Source organism: Leopardus geoffroyi, chromosome C2 (assembly GCF_018350155.1).
Source record: "Leopardus geoffroyi isolate Oge1 chromosome C2, O.geoffroyi_Oge1_pat1.0, whole genome shotgun sequence".
NCBI lineage: Eukaryota > Metazoa > Chordata > Mammalia > Carnivora > Felidae > Leopardus > Leopardus geoffroyi.
The window spans coordinates 92,281,021-92,297,259 of record NC_059333.1 but is presented as its reverse complement, the minus strand read 5'-3'; positions in this window follow the sequence as shown (position 1 = coordinate 92,297,259).

Sequence of the window (16,239 nt, the reverse complement as noted above, 5' to 3'; positions counted from 1 at the left end):
ATACCAGATAAACACGTATACAAAAAAAGACATCATACATGTAGTAATAGAAATAGTAATTCTCCATACAGTGGAGAATGTGGTCAATTTGAGAAAGGGAAAGGAGTCAGGTGGAGCACAAACTTGGCCTAAAGGCTTCATTGTGAAGGTGATTATCAAGAGGAGTCTTGAAAGGTAACAGGTATTTGCCATGTGTGCATGGTGGCCTAAAAACATGCCCACATTTTTTGACCCTTGTTCTGTCAAGAGATGGAGTCTAATTCCCTTCTTTCTGAAGATGGGCTGTCCTTAGTGACTCAGTGTCTGACTTTCAAAGCTAATATAAAAGATGATACAGCCATTGCCTGACTCTGCTCCTCCATTGAGGCACGTATTTTGAAGGCCCAAGCCAGCATGTAAGAAGTCTGACTCCCTGAAGCTTCTATAATGAAGAGACCATTTCAAAAGACCACATGAAAAGATGCCCAAAAAGCCAGCTATTCTGGATACCAGTTGTTCAAGTCCTTCAAGCCCAGCAATAAGACATGCGAGTTAGCAAGTCTCAGACAATTCCAGTTCCAGTCATCATCTGATTGCATCTACATCACAGACCTCACTGAGCAAGAACCACCTAGTTAAGCCCTGCCGACTCCCAGGACCACCACTAAGTGTTGGCATAATTTATAATATAGCAGTAGGTAACTAGAGTAGCAGACAATGGGAGCAGCCTGGGAAAAACAACCTGGTGTTTCGAAGCAAGAACAAGAAGCTGAGTACTGCCAAAAGACAGAATAGGAGTCAGGGGAAGGCCAGAGTCAAGACTAAAGAAAATAGCAGAGGCCAAGTCATGGAAGTCCTAGTAATTCAGGCCACAGAGTTTGATTTTTACCCTGGAACCGATGGATATGCATCCATATTTTAAAACATACCTATTTATTTAGATCAGTTTATTACTTGTGAAAATATTGTCAGAATATTATTTATTTACTCATGGACACATATGTACTCTATACATTGTCTATATATTGGTATCTATACATTAAGAAATAACATGTTCTGTAAACATGCTTGTTTTATTGGTTTGTATCCTCTTTAGTCTCTGGGAACTCTGAAGAACTAACTGCTTAGATTAGCACTTCACTTTACTGAAATCAAAGCATCCCATCCTGGATAATGGCTTGTCCAGACATATTATCAGTCAGGGGTTATTTTCTAGTCAGCAGCTTCAATGGCTCTGGCTTTATTTAGAAGGATTTCAGTGCTTAGTTGAAATGGTTCATCTAAGCACTATGTGCATGGTTAACCTTTTGTGGCTCTAAAGATTACTTAGTAAGAGTCTTAATTATAGGAACCCTGAGTGGAAGAGAGGTTAACATATTTGCCAGGCTCATACAGCTATGCAGTACTAAGGCCAAAAGTAAGATCTATATCTTTTTTCAATTAGCAGTTCTTTGCAGGACACTTTTAACCAGCCAACTAGTGGCGATGTTGGGAAAAAAGCAGAATAAAATGGTAAATTCCTTAATGCTTGCTTGCAACTATTTCCATAGAAATATTGTTGTGTTTAGCAAATACTGACATTTTGATAATCTGTAGCTGCAATTCAATATTATATTTGTAGAGGATAACACATAGCTTGTGTTCAGAAAAGAAACAGAGATAGAAATGAGTTTCACAATATAAGGTCTGGTTACTTTTTAATACATATATATTTAGGGGCGCCTGGGTGGCTCAGTCGGTTAAGCGTCCGACTTCAGCTCAGGTCAAGATCTCACGGTCTGTGAGTTTGAGCCCCAAGTCGGGCTCTGGGCTGATGGCTCAGAGCCTGGAGCCTGCTTCCGATTCTGTGTCTCCCTCTCTCTCTGCCCCTCCCCCATTCATGCTCTGTCTCTCTCTGTCTCAAAAATAAATAAACGTTAAAAAAATTTAAAAAAATACATATACACTTATTGTCATATTGAACGTCTTAAAGGTGGGGTATTTAAAGAATGTGAGTAGATCCACATAAGGTGAATTTGGAGAAATAGGATGTTATAGTGAAAAGACTAGGAACTCTAAAAACAACACAGCAGGATGTTAAATGGGTTTGTCCTATTGCCTCTGAATTTCAGCTGAACCCCGAAGACTCAGAAAAATGGATGATAGGTACTCCTTACACTTTAAAGAAAGGTGTTAGCTATATGTATGTGGACCAAATTAAGGCAGCAGTGTCAGTGTGGTAATCGACCCCTTCTTCCTGGCTATATAAAAGAACACTATCAATGGGTTTATTAAAGAGGTTAATCAGGGTAAAGAGTTATCAGCCTTGTTGAAGTATTTCCCTTCACACAAATCAAGACAAAGGAGAAGGAATAGGAAAATTGGCATAAATATTAACAGTGCCTGAAAGGGGACTTTGGGCCCCTGCTGGCTATTGGGAGAACCTGACATATCTTCCTAGAGCCTATGCAAACATAGAGATTGTCCCCTGCCTCTCACCTGGACAGTGCTAAAGCTGGGAAGATCCTTAAGTGGATTTGAATGGCAAGGCAAGTGGAAAGGGCAGCAGTGGGAAGCAAACTGCACTTCCACTGCTTTGTGAAAGAAGGCGCTTTAATTTCCCTCATGCCAAAGGATATCTCAGAAGGTAGGGTGTAAAACACATTGATGAAGCCCAGCCAAAAGGGCATCCCACAGGAAGAAGCTGGAAATATGGCTTACTGTGGGGGGAGTGAAGTTTCAAGAAGTCAGCCAGAGAGTGAATCCCCTGTGTCAGCCAGCATTTGGAAGCTTGCCATCAAAGAGGACCCGGGAAGATGAATTACTAGAGCCCACTGCAAGAGAGGCATTGCTTTTTCCTGTTACCCTCCTTCTTTCTTCAGCTCCCTCTCCTCAGGTCCCCTTCCCCCAAACTCTGGAGCAGACAGCTATAGACTAAGTGGGGAGAAGGAGTGAAAAGGCCTATAGCAGCTCTTTCACTTCCGATCTCTGATGCCCATCTCAGGCCTTACATGAGGCAGGGGAAAAACTCTGAATTAGATGGAGATTTGGAGAGTTGTTTTAGAAAGGATTAGACTTGGGAATACCTGAAAATCAAAAGTATCCTTAAGCTGAAAGTGATTTAAAAGCTGTGCCATCTCCCCCATCAGGTAAGGGAGAGACGTGCGCGCGCGCACACACACACACACACACACACACACACACACTTTTTCAAATGCAAACATGGGAGAAAAAAAAAAAAAAGCCGCGTCCTGGTTATGACCTATCAGAATATTGCTCATTCTATAAAGTGGTTATATACAGGGAAGTCTGAATATCAACACTGTCACTTCAGATCTGTTTGAATCCGGCGTCACTTATAAAAATGGGATAAGAAGACCTATGTCACAGGACGTTGGGAGGAATGGTGAGGTAATACATGTATAACACGTAGCACATCATAACATTTTGTTTCTTCTTCCTTCTCTTGGTTACCTATTAAAACAAAACAGAACAAAACAAAACAAAAGTTAAGACCACTTATAATTAGGTTGCTTATTTAGAAATTGAAAGTCAAAATAATTTTTAAAAGTGAGTAGCATATAAATCAACAAAAGAGCCAGGTTTGTAATATGATTAGGCCTCAAATTTGAATTTATTAGAGACCAGAACAAAAGAGTGACAAAATTCTTACTATCTCATTAAAAAACAAAAACAAAAACAAAAACAAAAACTTTCTAGTTCTTTAAGAGAAAGAAACTCTTTTGGGGTGTTAAACCCTAAAAACAACTTTATGATATTAACCTTTATTCAGGAGACTCTCCTTTTATTTATGTTGTCTAGAAATTCCAAAATTTATAATCCAGTTACATTGCAAAGGCTTATTATTTTTGTCTATAACTTGAAATTCAGTAAAATGTTCTATCTAAGCCAGTCCATAATATAAGCTATTTAAGCCACAGTATAGCTAATCCTTATGGTGTTATTGGCATGCCCTGACTTCTATTTTCTGGCAGAACAGAGATATTGAGTATACCTGTGTGTGTGTGTGTGTGTGTGTGTGTGTGTGTGTGTGCGCGCGCGTGCGTGCATGTGTGTATGCACCTACAGAGAAAATAGAGGATGCTTTTTTAAAAAAATCTCTCTTCTTATATTTAATCATATCTATCTTTAGTGTGATTCCTGTCCTACAATGTCGTCCATCCAGGCCTGGCTCGCAACAACCCAAATACTCTATTTTCAAATGATTTGCTTTCCTTTCTCTAAACAAAGACTCATATTGCCAAGGGGCAGCTGGGTTTAGGAGGAAAGTAACTTGATTAAATGAATTCATATTTACATGCCAATGCCTCTAAGCCATTTACCATTCCCAGAAATGTTTGCAATTATATCAGAGTAATTTTTTTTGAGTCCAAATATTCTAATTATAGGAATTTCAGGTAGCATAACAAAATACAGTAAGAAACAACTGCCAGAACCCAACCAACGTGGCCTACCCATTAAAGCTCCAAGTCTTTGTATGGTACCCATGCACTGATTTTCTGTTCTGGAAAGATAAAGCGACAGAAATAGCAGTCAATTTATGCAAGGGCTGTGTATGAAGTGGGTCTTTCTCATTGAAGACTGACTTCCTTTATGTAAAAAAAAAAAAAGATTGACTTCCTTTATTACAAAACCCCATTCTATATATACCTCTCATCTATATTGTATTTTTAATTAAATTGGATCATTTGCAGCATTTGTAAATGTTTCTAAATTGCTAATAATCAAGCTAAATGAGAAAGGAAAGTCTGCAAAAAGATAATCTCACTGAGAAAATGCACTTGATGTGTCAAATGGAGTGAGTTATCTAAAACGGTAGCCAAGTAGCCTCTTAAACTGGTGAGGGCCACACAGCAAAGACACTTCATTCTTCAAAGAAACTTTGTGTTCCTGTTCCTTTCCAAGATTTTCAATGTTTTGGAAATAACAATAAGGCTGTTTATTTATGTGTGATGAATGATTTTCTGAGCATCTCAGCTCTAAATTTAGAGAACTTTGAAAGAAGTAAATTGTCCCTACAGCCAACAATGCTGGACAGGCTCCAGGGCTCAGAATAGTAGAAGGAGCAATGAAACATTCATCAGCCACCCTGATAACTTACCATCTTCCCTGCAAATTAAGACATTTTGTTTAATAAATGTTGATGTTTACTTGGTTGGGGCAAAGCATTGTGAAAATGGTTTTCAAACAGAATTTCGTTAAATTTCTCTAAGCCCTCCTCATTTTTTAGAGGCTGACAGTTATGACAGCTCGTAAGACAGAAGTCTGAATTCTAATACAACGTCTGTTAGTAAACCCTTGCTATGACTTTGCTGAATCAATGAAGTTCTCCTTTTCCTTTATTTTTAAAATATGAAGAATTACTATACTCTGTATGGATCCACTCATACAACATTACTGCTATCCCACAAAACTCACTTCTGGCTCAGGCAATTTTTTCGGGCTTTGCTTTCAACATTTTAGCTGACATACCTCCCAATGAATCAGCAACAAAGACCTTTTTGTCTTAATATCTTTTTTAAAATTTTTAATGCTTATTTATTTTCAAGAAAGAGGGTAATAGAGCTTGAGTGGGGGAGGGACAGAGAGAGAGAAGGAAACACAGAATCAGAAGCAGAATCCAGGCTCTAAGCTGTCAGCAGACAGCCCAATGCAGGGCTTGAACTCATGAATGGTGAGGTCTTGACCTGAGCAGAAGTGGGACGCTTAGCAGACCAAGCCACCCAGGCACCCCTTGTCTTAATATCTTAACTCACCTGCCTACTCATCTCATTTTGCCACTTTGAGATGTGGTTAAACTATACTTCATAGCTATTCAGAAATCCTGATGTTTATTATTGTTCGTTAGTTCCTCTCACTACTCCACAAGTAACCACAGCAAGAAAATTCTATACCATGACATACCATGACTTTTTGATCTTAATTTTAGTCATCCTATGGTCTTATACAATCTCTGAATTTAGTGCCTTGGGTTAATTCTTTTTCTCTTTAATAGCTAGAGCCTGTAAATCTACTTTGCAATTGAATGTATTGAGTGTCCTTTCATAATTTAAAATTATCTTTCCACTTTTATTACTCAGAATGTCCACTGCTTCTTCTCAAAGTAGTCCAGCTTTTCTTCATCTGATCCATTTAGATTTTGGATTCATCAGCACATGAATGGGAGCGGCTGCTCTGCTAATGGATGAAGTCACTCAGAATGAGCACAAACTGAGAAGAAGTCTAGGGAGAGTAAACCAACACTTTAGAGTCAGGCAATAGAGGACACATTGAAGACAGAGATCACAAGTCAATATTAACAGCAAAAAAGAAGAAAAAAACCCACAAAAACAGTTTCGTGAGGGAAAAAAAATAGAGCATTAACCAGGAAGCCAAGAAAGAGGAGATAGTTCATGCGGGAAGTGAGGATGGGGCACATATAGGAAATAGAGTTCATGTCAAAAGACAATTTAAAGAGATCTGACAGGGGTGCCAGGCTGGCTCAGTCGGTTGTGACTCTTGATCTTGGGGTTGTGAGTTTGAGTCCCACCTTGAGAGTAGAGTTCACTTAAAAAAATAAAGAGATCTGATAATATGAAGATAATGAATCACAAACAGTTGGAAACAACAGATTGTGAAGGACTTAAACATGAACATGAACGGTAGATGAATAGTGTTCCACCATGTTTATAGGCGAATGAAAAAAGAGTTACAATGCAACAATAAGAAGGAAAAGTTTCCGAAGAAATTGTTTTTTTTTTTAATTAATATTATTTAAGAAAATTTTAGAAGTAGCTAGCAGAGGAAGAGGCAGAAGATATAAGAAAGAGGGCAAGTGAGGCAAACTGCTAAAAGTGGAAAAAGAGAATGAAATCTGGAATCCAATTACGATATAAGTAAAAGTCCCCTCAATACAGGAGACTTTTCCCCACTTAACTTTTCAAAGTTATACAACTGTTGTTTTCCTTCCACTCTAGCTACATAATGACCTTTTCTATATTTGCTGCTCTGTTTTGCCTAGTCTATACCAAAGTGATAGTAGCACAGTGCCCTTTACCATCCTAGTGTGCCAGTGCATCATACTGTTTACCACACAAATAAATATTTTAAAAGGACCTGCTTTAAATATAAATAGTTAGGTTTTATATAAGTATTCTGTTGATTAAGCTAGTATTTTTATCTTGTTCTCTTCAGATTTCTAGGTAATAAATAAGAAAATATGTCCCCAAGGGATAATGTACTTTAAAAAACACAATTACATTAGAAGAAATGTATCCCCATGGAAAAAAAACACACCATCGCATTTGACGAATGGAAGGACAGACTTTGAAGAATTCATGTCTCAGTTAAAGTATCTGTTGAAGCTTTGAAAGGGGAATTGTTAAAACTATCTTAAATTAAATAATACCCTACCGACAAACACCAAGAGGGTAATGTTGGGTTTTACTGGAGTTTAATACCTGACAAAATTATTGGATCAATGACAATAATTAGAATCATAAACTACTAAATTACACAGTGAAGGGTGTATAGGTCTTGGTCTTTTAACACAAGGAAAAGTAGTCTCGGTCAACTTGCCAATCATTTCCTTAGATGCAGACTCTCATTTTGGATAAAATGTTACAAGTAATGAAGTGCTGCAAACTAAGCAGCAGCTCTGTTTACAGAAACAATACGTGGACTATTAAAATACAATGTAATTTAAATGCGACATCTGATGGAAATGCTTATACAGAGTACCATCCCAAATATCTGTCTTTGTAGTCTCACTCCAAAACAATTCCAGGTCAGCTTCTGTAGGACACCCCATGATGAGTTAAATGGTAAGAACCCACAGCGCCTAGAGCAGGGAGTCTACAGTGTTTCTTCCCCGCATGGAACAAATTAGCTCTCCTAGTTTCAATCTTCAGTGGGGATCAATATACATTGTTGTGTTTTTCTTTTTAATTTGGACTTAATGTTGTGTAAGCTACCCTACCAGTGGCTCCTAGCTCTTCTTGTGGAAGAGAGTACTGTCAGGCACCAATTGCTTCCAGTGTGATCTCACAGCTTTGTTCTACACCTCTAGTAGGTTAGAAAGTCAAGCCAATCTTAGAAAAAAAGTTCAGAGTTGATGAGCTCTTTCAATCCATAAACAACCTATTCTAAATAAATCTGGGACCATTTTGGCTTTTAGATGAAGCTATGTCAGTAACTGGAAATAGGCAAAGGTTTGTGACCATAATAGGATGAAATAAAATTAAAAGGGGGGATTAAGTCAGTAACTGTGGTCTTGTTTCTAAAATACATGTATGTAAAACTCAGGATTAAAATTGGAAATATGTATTTTTCACATGTCAATTTATTAATTATCAGGAAAGGTCAGGATTATAAAAATTAAATTTGAAGTCATGTTTAAATAATTGTTGTCAGTTTCTGCCACCTGTGATTTCAAGAATTCAAATAAATTAAAACCTCCTCTTTTAGAAACAAGTTATGATTTTAGATTTTATGGGAGTATGGATTATAGTATCTTTAAACATTATTGGACATGTGCCATGAGGAATTAATTAAACAAGTTTCCTATTAATTAGTTTATATTGAAAGATTATTTAAATTCCTTATTATCTTTATTGTAAGGATGTTGTGAAAACCCAAGAAAGCAAGGTCTCTTGAATCTCATTTTTAAGAGAAGCTGCCCTTCTCCTGAACAAGTAGTTGTTGGTTTTTTTTTGTTTTTGTTTTGTTTTTGTTTTTTTTATATATGCTTATGTGTACTAGAAGTCTTCGAACTTGCTTCATTTTCTGCTTTGACTGCTAGGAAACTCAGAAGAAATATGCAGTCCACCTTCATGAGAGAGCACAGGAGAACAACAGTATGAAATTTTTGTACTGGCTTTACCATAGCTTTATCTTATCTATTCCTTCATTCCAAATTCTTCATCTATTTACTTTTTAATATTTATGTCAGTATGTTCTTATGGATACTTATTCTTTACTCTGGGTTATAATCCAGTACTACTTTGCTTATTTGGGTGCTCAAATGTTCTCAGTTTTGGCCCTTGAGAGCTCTCTCAATTGGTTCCTGTGTTCCACTGACATACTCTCATTATTATAGATTTTTATTTCTAAACCCCTTTTTTAAAATTTTTGGCACTAGTGGATTCTCCAGGATCATCTTGTATATTTCCTCCTCCAGCACTCAAATCAGCCATTTCTCTAAGCAGTCCTGGATCCTTTTATTGGAGAATGGTATTAGAAACCAGATCTGAGCTCTAGGCATGTCATTGCTTCTAGGTCCTCTCAGCTGACAGAGCAAGGAAATATATGTGTGTACACAAACCCATATATACACACAAAGCTATAAACATTTCCATATATAGCCATCTGTATCTTTTAACTAAATAAGTTAAAACTTATTTATACTGATATCTCTAATCCATTATCACATGGATCATTCTAGACTGCTTCACTTGTTTATCTGTACATTCCTACTCCAACAGTGAGACATCTGGCTCCTGCTGCCCACCACACATTTACTTAGTTGTTCATTTCCAGTATACATGTGCTAAAATTTCAGAATTATTAACCCACCCTCTCATGGGGGAAAAAAATGATCAACTAGAGTACAATGCCATGGGCAGTTCCTTTTGCTGCTCACTTCCAAAAGTACTTAGGTCAGCGCTTTTCCCTCCCACCCCCTTCAGGAGGTTATTTCATACATTTGTAACATGGTTAAAGTCTCTTGTCACAGTGTGCAATCCTTCCTGGGAAACTGCAACCTAAAATTTTTAAAATCAAATTTATATACGTGAAGGTTCACTTGTTAGGCTATAAAGTTCTACAGGTTTTGACAAATGCATAGTGTCACACATCCATCATTACAGTCTTTAAAAAAAAAATTTTTTTAATGTTTATTCATTTTTCAGAGACAGAGAGACAGAGAGTGAGTGGGGGAGAAGCAGAGAGAGAGGGAGACACAGAATCTCAAGCAGGCTCCAGGCTCTGAGCAGTCAGCACAGACCCCAACACGGGGCTTGAACTCACTGACTGAGAGATCATGGCCTGAGATGAAATCGGGCACTTAACCAACTGAGCCACCCAGACGCCCCCATCATTACAGTCTTATACCAAATAATTTCACTACCCTGAATGTGTCCTCTGTGATTCACCTATTTCCCTCCACCACTGAACCCAAGAAAACCACTGATATTTTACAGGTGCTACAGTTTTGTCTTTTCCAAAGGTATTTAATTGGACTCCTATAATATGTAGCCTTTTCACATGGGCTTCTTTAACTTAGCAATATATAGTTAAGACTCACCCATATCTTTTTTGTGGCTTGATAATTCCTTTCCTTTTATTTTTTGCTGAATAATATTCCATTACATGGATGTACAACCCATTTTTTATCCATTCATCGATTGAAGGATATTTTATTTTTTCTAGTTTTTGGTGATTATGAATAAAGCTACTATAAATATTTATGCGTAGGTTTTATGTGTCTATACTTAACCTCCACCAATTCATTAACAATACCTTTTAAGTATTTCTACCAGTTTATGGCTTGCTTCTACTTTAGGTGAGCAGGCCTTGACTATGACTCTGGATTTACCCATCTCTAGATATTTCTGGGTGGCAGTTTGCCCTGTGACCTCAGTTACCTAATAGGTTCAAGAGAAGTTGTTGATTTGCCATTTGTTTACCTTTTTATTGTAAGGATAAGAGGGCAACTTCCAAGCTCTTTAAATATTGTAACAAAAACCATAAGTTCTATTTACTTTTTATGTATTTGTCAAAGCTATCCACATTATTACTTTTAATAGAGAAAAGTATAGAGATGCAGGGGAAAAAAATTAACCTATAATTCTATTAAAGCCACAGTTTCCTCCTCAAGACTTACTGGTATTCAACTTTTTAATCTTAATATTATATTTCCCCATGTTTTAAAAAATCACCCACAAATTTTGCTGTATTTATCTTACATGATGAATATGCCAAGTTTGCTTCATGTTTTGCAGAATGTGGAGATAAACCTGTATTACTGTTTCCTCTTCTTTAACTTTGTAACTGGTAGAAATTCCTACAGACACTGCCATGTAAAGTAAGAGATCTTTACCAAGTTCTACTCAATCAGCTGCCAGATTAACTAGAAGTATTCATTCACCTTGTAAAACTTAGTAATATTCCCCAGCATATGAAACCTCATGTCCAGGTAGCCACTCAACTCCAACCATAGAGGCATATAATTGCATAAAATAATGAAGTGTGAATATAATATATAAGTATAGAATGAGAGTTGATGTTTCTATGAAGACGAATTTATATAAAAGCTAAGTTGGATACTTTGAGAAGAACTAAATCAAGATCATTAAATAAGGAGTAAGCTGTGAAATGGAAAGATCTGGCAAAAATAATTCTAAAAATGTAGGAAGAGTTTGCAAAGATATTTTACTGAAAAGAACCATAGAAAATAGTAAATAATAAATGATTTTATATTATGGCTTTATATTATGTCTATGCAAGAAATTCCAGTCAGTATCCCAATCTTCTGAACATACTCTGTGATAACAGCTAGCACTCAATTAGAACTCACACATATTAAGTATTTTGTATATTATTTTTAAAGCTTACATGAACCCCATGATATCTCCATTTTATAGATGAGAAAAGAGATGAAGAGGTCATAAGAAACTTACCCAGTTTACACAATTATGGAACTCAAAGATGTAGTTGTTGTTGATGCTTATAGAAATGAAAAACTAAGTTATGAAGAAAACAATGTGGCTGTTTCACAGAAAGTTAAATATAAGTTTACAACCTAGTAATTCCACTTTTAAGATCCTACCCAGTGGAAATGAAATCCTATGTCCACACAAAAACTAACAGGTGAATGTTCAGAGCAGAATTACTCATAATAGGCAAAATATAGAAACAACTCAAGTGTCCATGAGTGAATGGAAAAATAAAATGTGGTTTACTCCTACAATGCAATTTATTCAGCAAAAGAAAAAAATAAATAATGAAATACTGATACATGCTATGCAATAAATGAACTTCAAAAATATTATGCAAAATGAAAGGAACCAAAAACAAAAGATAACAAATTACATGATTCCACATATGTGAAATGTCCAGAAAAGACAAATCTAATGAGACAAAAAGTTGATTAGTATTTGCCTGGAGCTAGAAGTGAGAATGGGAGTAAAATCTAAATGGACACAAAGAATCTTATCAGGGTGATGGAAATGTTCTAGAACTGAGTTGTGGTAATGGTTGTGTAACTCTGTAAATATGCAGAATTCTTTGAATTGTGCATTTTAAATGGAGGAGTATAAGATATGTAAATAGACCTTTACAAAGTCGTTTTTAAAAGTTATGGACAGGAACTAGGTAGAGGTGATGTTGGCATAACATTTTACAACGTTTATTTATTTTTGGGACAGAGAGAGACAGAGCATGACCGGGGGAGGGGCAGAGAGAGAGGGAGACACAGAATCGGAAACAGGCTCCAGGTTCTGAGCCATCAGCCCAGAGCCCGACGCGGGGCTCGAACTCACGGACCGCGAGATCGTGACCTGGCTGAAGTCGGAAGCTTAACCGACTGCGCCACCCAGGCGCCCCAACATTTTAATGTACTAAATGCCACTCTTAAATGTTAACTTTATGAGAATTTCACCTAAAATAAAAACTAAATAACTAAAAAGTTATAGACACTGTCAAAATATGTGGGGTTTTTAATGTATTTTTAAGTTTGTTTTATGATCGCCCTACTCATATATCCACTTTTATATAAGCAATTCATTTTCATTATATAAAAAGCAGGAAGTGAAAAAGAAAAGCATTTTTAATTGTCCATTATTCCATCAAATACCAATAACTTCAGTTACTTTTGGGGCATATATCCCTTGTGTGTATTTTTTTTCTGTGTATTTTTACCAAAAAATGTAATCTCACAATACGTTGTCCTGTAATACACTTTTGCAGCTTAACAATATACATAAATATCATATTATGCCAATAAGATGACAATGGTTTTAAAGTTTGAAAACCAAATGCTTGCCTCACTTAAAGATGAAACCCACTCTGTGGGGAATACAATGATCAATCCACCAGGTATAGATTGAGTCATCACCCTCTGCATGTCATGTACTATAAACTAAATTGTGTCCCCCAGTAAATTCACACGTTAAAGTCCTAACGTCAATGTGACTGTGTTTGGAGAAAGGACCTACAAGGAGACAGTTAGGTTATGGGGCTCCTGGGTGGCTCAGTCAGTTAAGTGTCAGACTTAAACTCAGGTCGTGACTTCAGTTTGTGAATTCAAGTCCTGCATCAGGCCTGCTTTGCATCCTGTCTCCCTCTCTCTTTGCCCCACCCTGCTCTTTCTCTCTCTCTCAGAAATAAGTAAACATTCTAAAAGTTCATATAAAAAATATTTTTTAGAAGGAGGTAATTACATTAAATAAAGTCACATGGGGGAGCCCCCGACCCCATAGAATTAATGTCTTTATAAGAAAAGACACCAGAGAGCTCGTTCTCTCTTTCCACCACATGAGGACACAGTGAGAAAGTAGCCATCAGCAAGCCAGGAAGATTGCTTTCACCAGAAACCAAATCGTCTAGCACCTTGAGCTCACACTTCCCAGCCTCCAGAACTGTGAGAAAATAAATTTCTGTTGTTGAAGCCACCCAGTCTGAGGTACTTTTTTAATGGCAGTCCAAGCTGACTGATAGACCATATCTTCTAAGCAATCCTAGTTCTTGGACTAAACAAGAAACTATGCAATAGCCTTTCTTGAGTATGAACTGTTATATTAGGTATTTAAAATGTATTACTTCATTTTATTCTTAGAACCCCATGAAGTCATTTTACAAATGAGAAAAACAAGATTCAGAAAGCTAACTTGCTCAAAGCCATGCAGCTAGTAAATGCCAAAGCTTTAACTTGAACCCAGGCATGTCTGACTAAATCCTATGCATACACCTGACTGTTTGCTGCACAGTCCCTCCCAACAGGACAGGAGACTGCTGAAGCTAGGAGACTGTGCTAGAAATTAATTGTGTAGGATATATTTCCAGCATAAATTTTTACCTAGATTATGCTTTTATTGATGACCTGCTATATTCCAACTACAGTTTATGAAAGCCATAGATGCCAGACTGTAGAATTTTTATTTTATCCTGTAGTCCAGAGGTCAGCTAACTTTTTTTCTGTGTAAAAAAAAAAAGGTGGATGGGGGCAAAACAATGGAGTTTTAAGCTTTGTGGGGCATCCAGTCTCTGTGGCAAGTACTTAATTCAGCTATTGTAGCAAAAAAGCAGCCGTAGACCATATATAAATGAATAAACATGTCTGTGTTGCAGTAAATTTCACTTATGAAAATGGACAGTAGGTTGGATTAGGTTCTCATGCCATAGTTTTCCAAATCCTGCTGTAGTCAAATATTAAGTGATTGAAGGTACTTGATGTGTTTTTTGAAGATAGATTTGGTAATAATGTACATTATAATTTGGAGGAGGGAGAAAATAGAAGCAGAGAATCCTTAAGACACTAATCTTTTGAAAACTCACAAGAAAAGATTATGTGTCAGTTTAAGTCACTAGTTGGGTTTTTTCTTTCTTTCTATTTTTTTTCTCAGTCAAAAAATAAAATAAAATTCAATAACCAAAGAGTTTAAAGATATTTAAAGCAAATATCTCTCTCTTCTCTCTCTCTCCCCTTTCTCTCTTTCTCCATGTGTGTGTATGTGTGTGTGTGTGTGTGTGTGTGTGTGTGTGTGTGTATGATAGAGTCCAACGAATCACACATACCAAGGAACACAAGAATATCCATCAAATGTCTTTATTTGTAATCACATTACTTAGTGAATCAACCAAAGAATAAAGATGTGAAAATAAGGGTGATGCTGAGGAGTTCATGGCTCACAATTGCCGTAATTCTAACACAAACTGGATTGATGAATTAGAATAAAGTCATTTACAAAATCTTCCTTGGGAAGAGATAGGAACTAAGCCATTTCATCCTTTCTTTCTCTCTATAAAATCCTCTTTTATAAAATTGTCAGCATGACAATTTCCTTGTGAGGCAATGAACAGGCAGAGTTGACTATACTCTTTAGCAGGTGGAAAAAAGAAGATCCAGGGAGATTTTAATTTACTTGGTCAAGATCATCCAATTAAATATTGCTTTATCTAGGAAGAAGACAAAACACTACGAATTTCTATCTACATGAACTGATAGCCACAAACTGGAAAGTGAACAATCCAGTTAATGAGCCAATTTTTGTCTATGTGATGACAAAACATTGGTTTGATTCATATTACTTTTAAATTAACCAGCTGTTTAAGTAACATGGTACAAGACAACTGGCATTCCAAGCCACCCATTAGTTCTTCCAATTAAATTGTATTGCCTTATAACTGTTAGCAAAAGAGCATTCACTCATTTGTTCATGCATAGTTTACTGGTTAAACAGTTAGTGAGCACCCGCTGTTTCCCAGGGCAAAGCACTGTTCTTAACAATAAAGGAAATACAGAGATGAGTGAGGCACAACCTCCACCTGTAAAAAGTTGAAAATCTCACTAGTGACATAAGACAACAAAACAAATAATGATAAATTAATGGAGAATATGAAAAGTGCCATATGCTGACAAAAATTCAGGTGCTTACAACCTACTGGGCTTCCATCTTTCTTTTTTTAAGTTTATTTATTTATTTAGAGAGAAAGTGTGTGTGTGTGTGTGTGTGTGTGTGTGTGTGTGTGTGTGTGTGCATGAGCAGAGGAGGGGCAGAGAGAGATGGAGAGAGATTCCCAAGCAGGTTCTGTGCTGTCAGTGGACCCAACTCAGGGCTCAAACTCACAAACCATGAGATCATGAGCTGAGCTGAAATCAAGAGTTGGATTCTTTTTTTTTTTATTTTTTTAACGTTTATTTATTATTTAGAGACAGAGAGACTCAGAGCATGAGCAAGGGAGGTGCAGAGAGATCGGAGACACAGAATCTGAAGTAGGCTCCAGGCTCTGAGCTGTCAGCACAGAGCCCGACGTGGGGCTCAAACTCACAAACTGTGAGATCATGACCTGAGCTGAAGTTGGTTGCCCAACCAACTGAGCCCCGCTCATGCTCCCTGTCTCTCTCTCTCTCTTTCTCTCTCTCTCTAAAATAAATAAACATTAAAAAAATATGAGGTTCAGGTGTTTCTAGAGTTAACATCTGATCCAACCAAGATTGGATTTGGTTATAACGAACAAGTCCTATGGGGCACATTTATCATGATATTGAAATTCCCTGAAAAG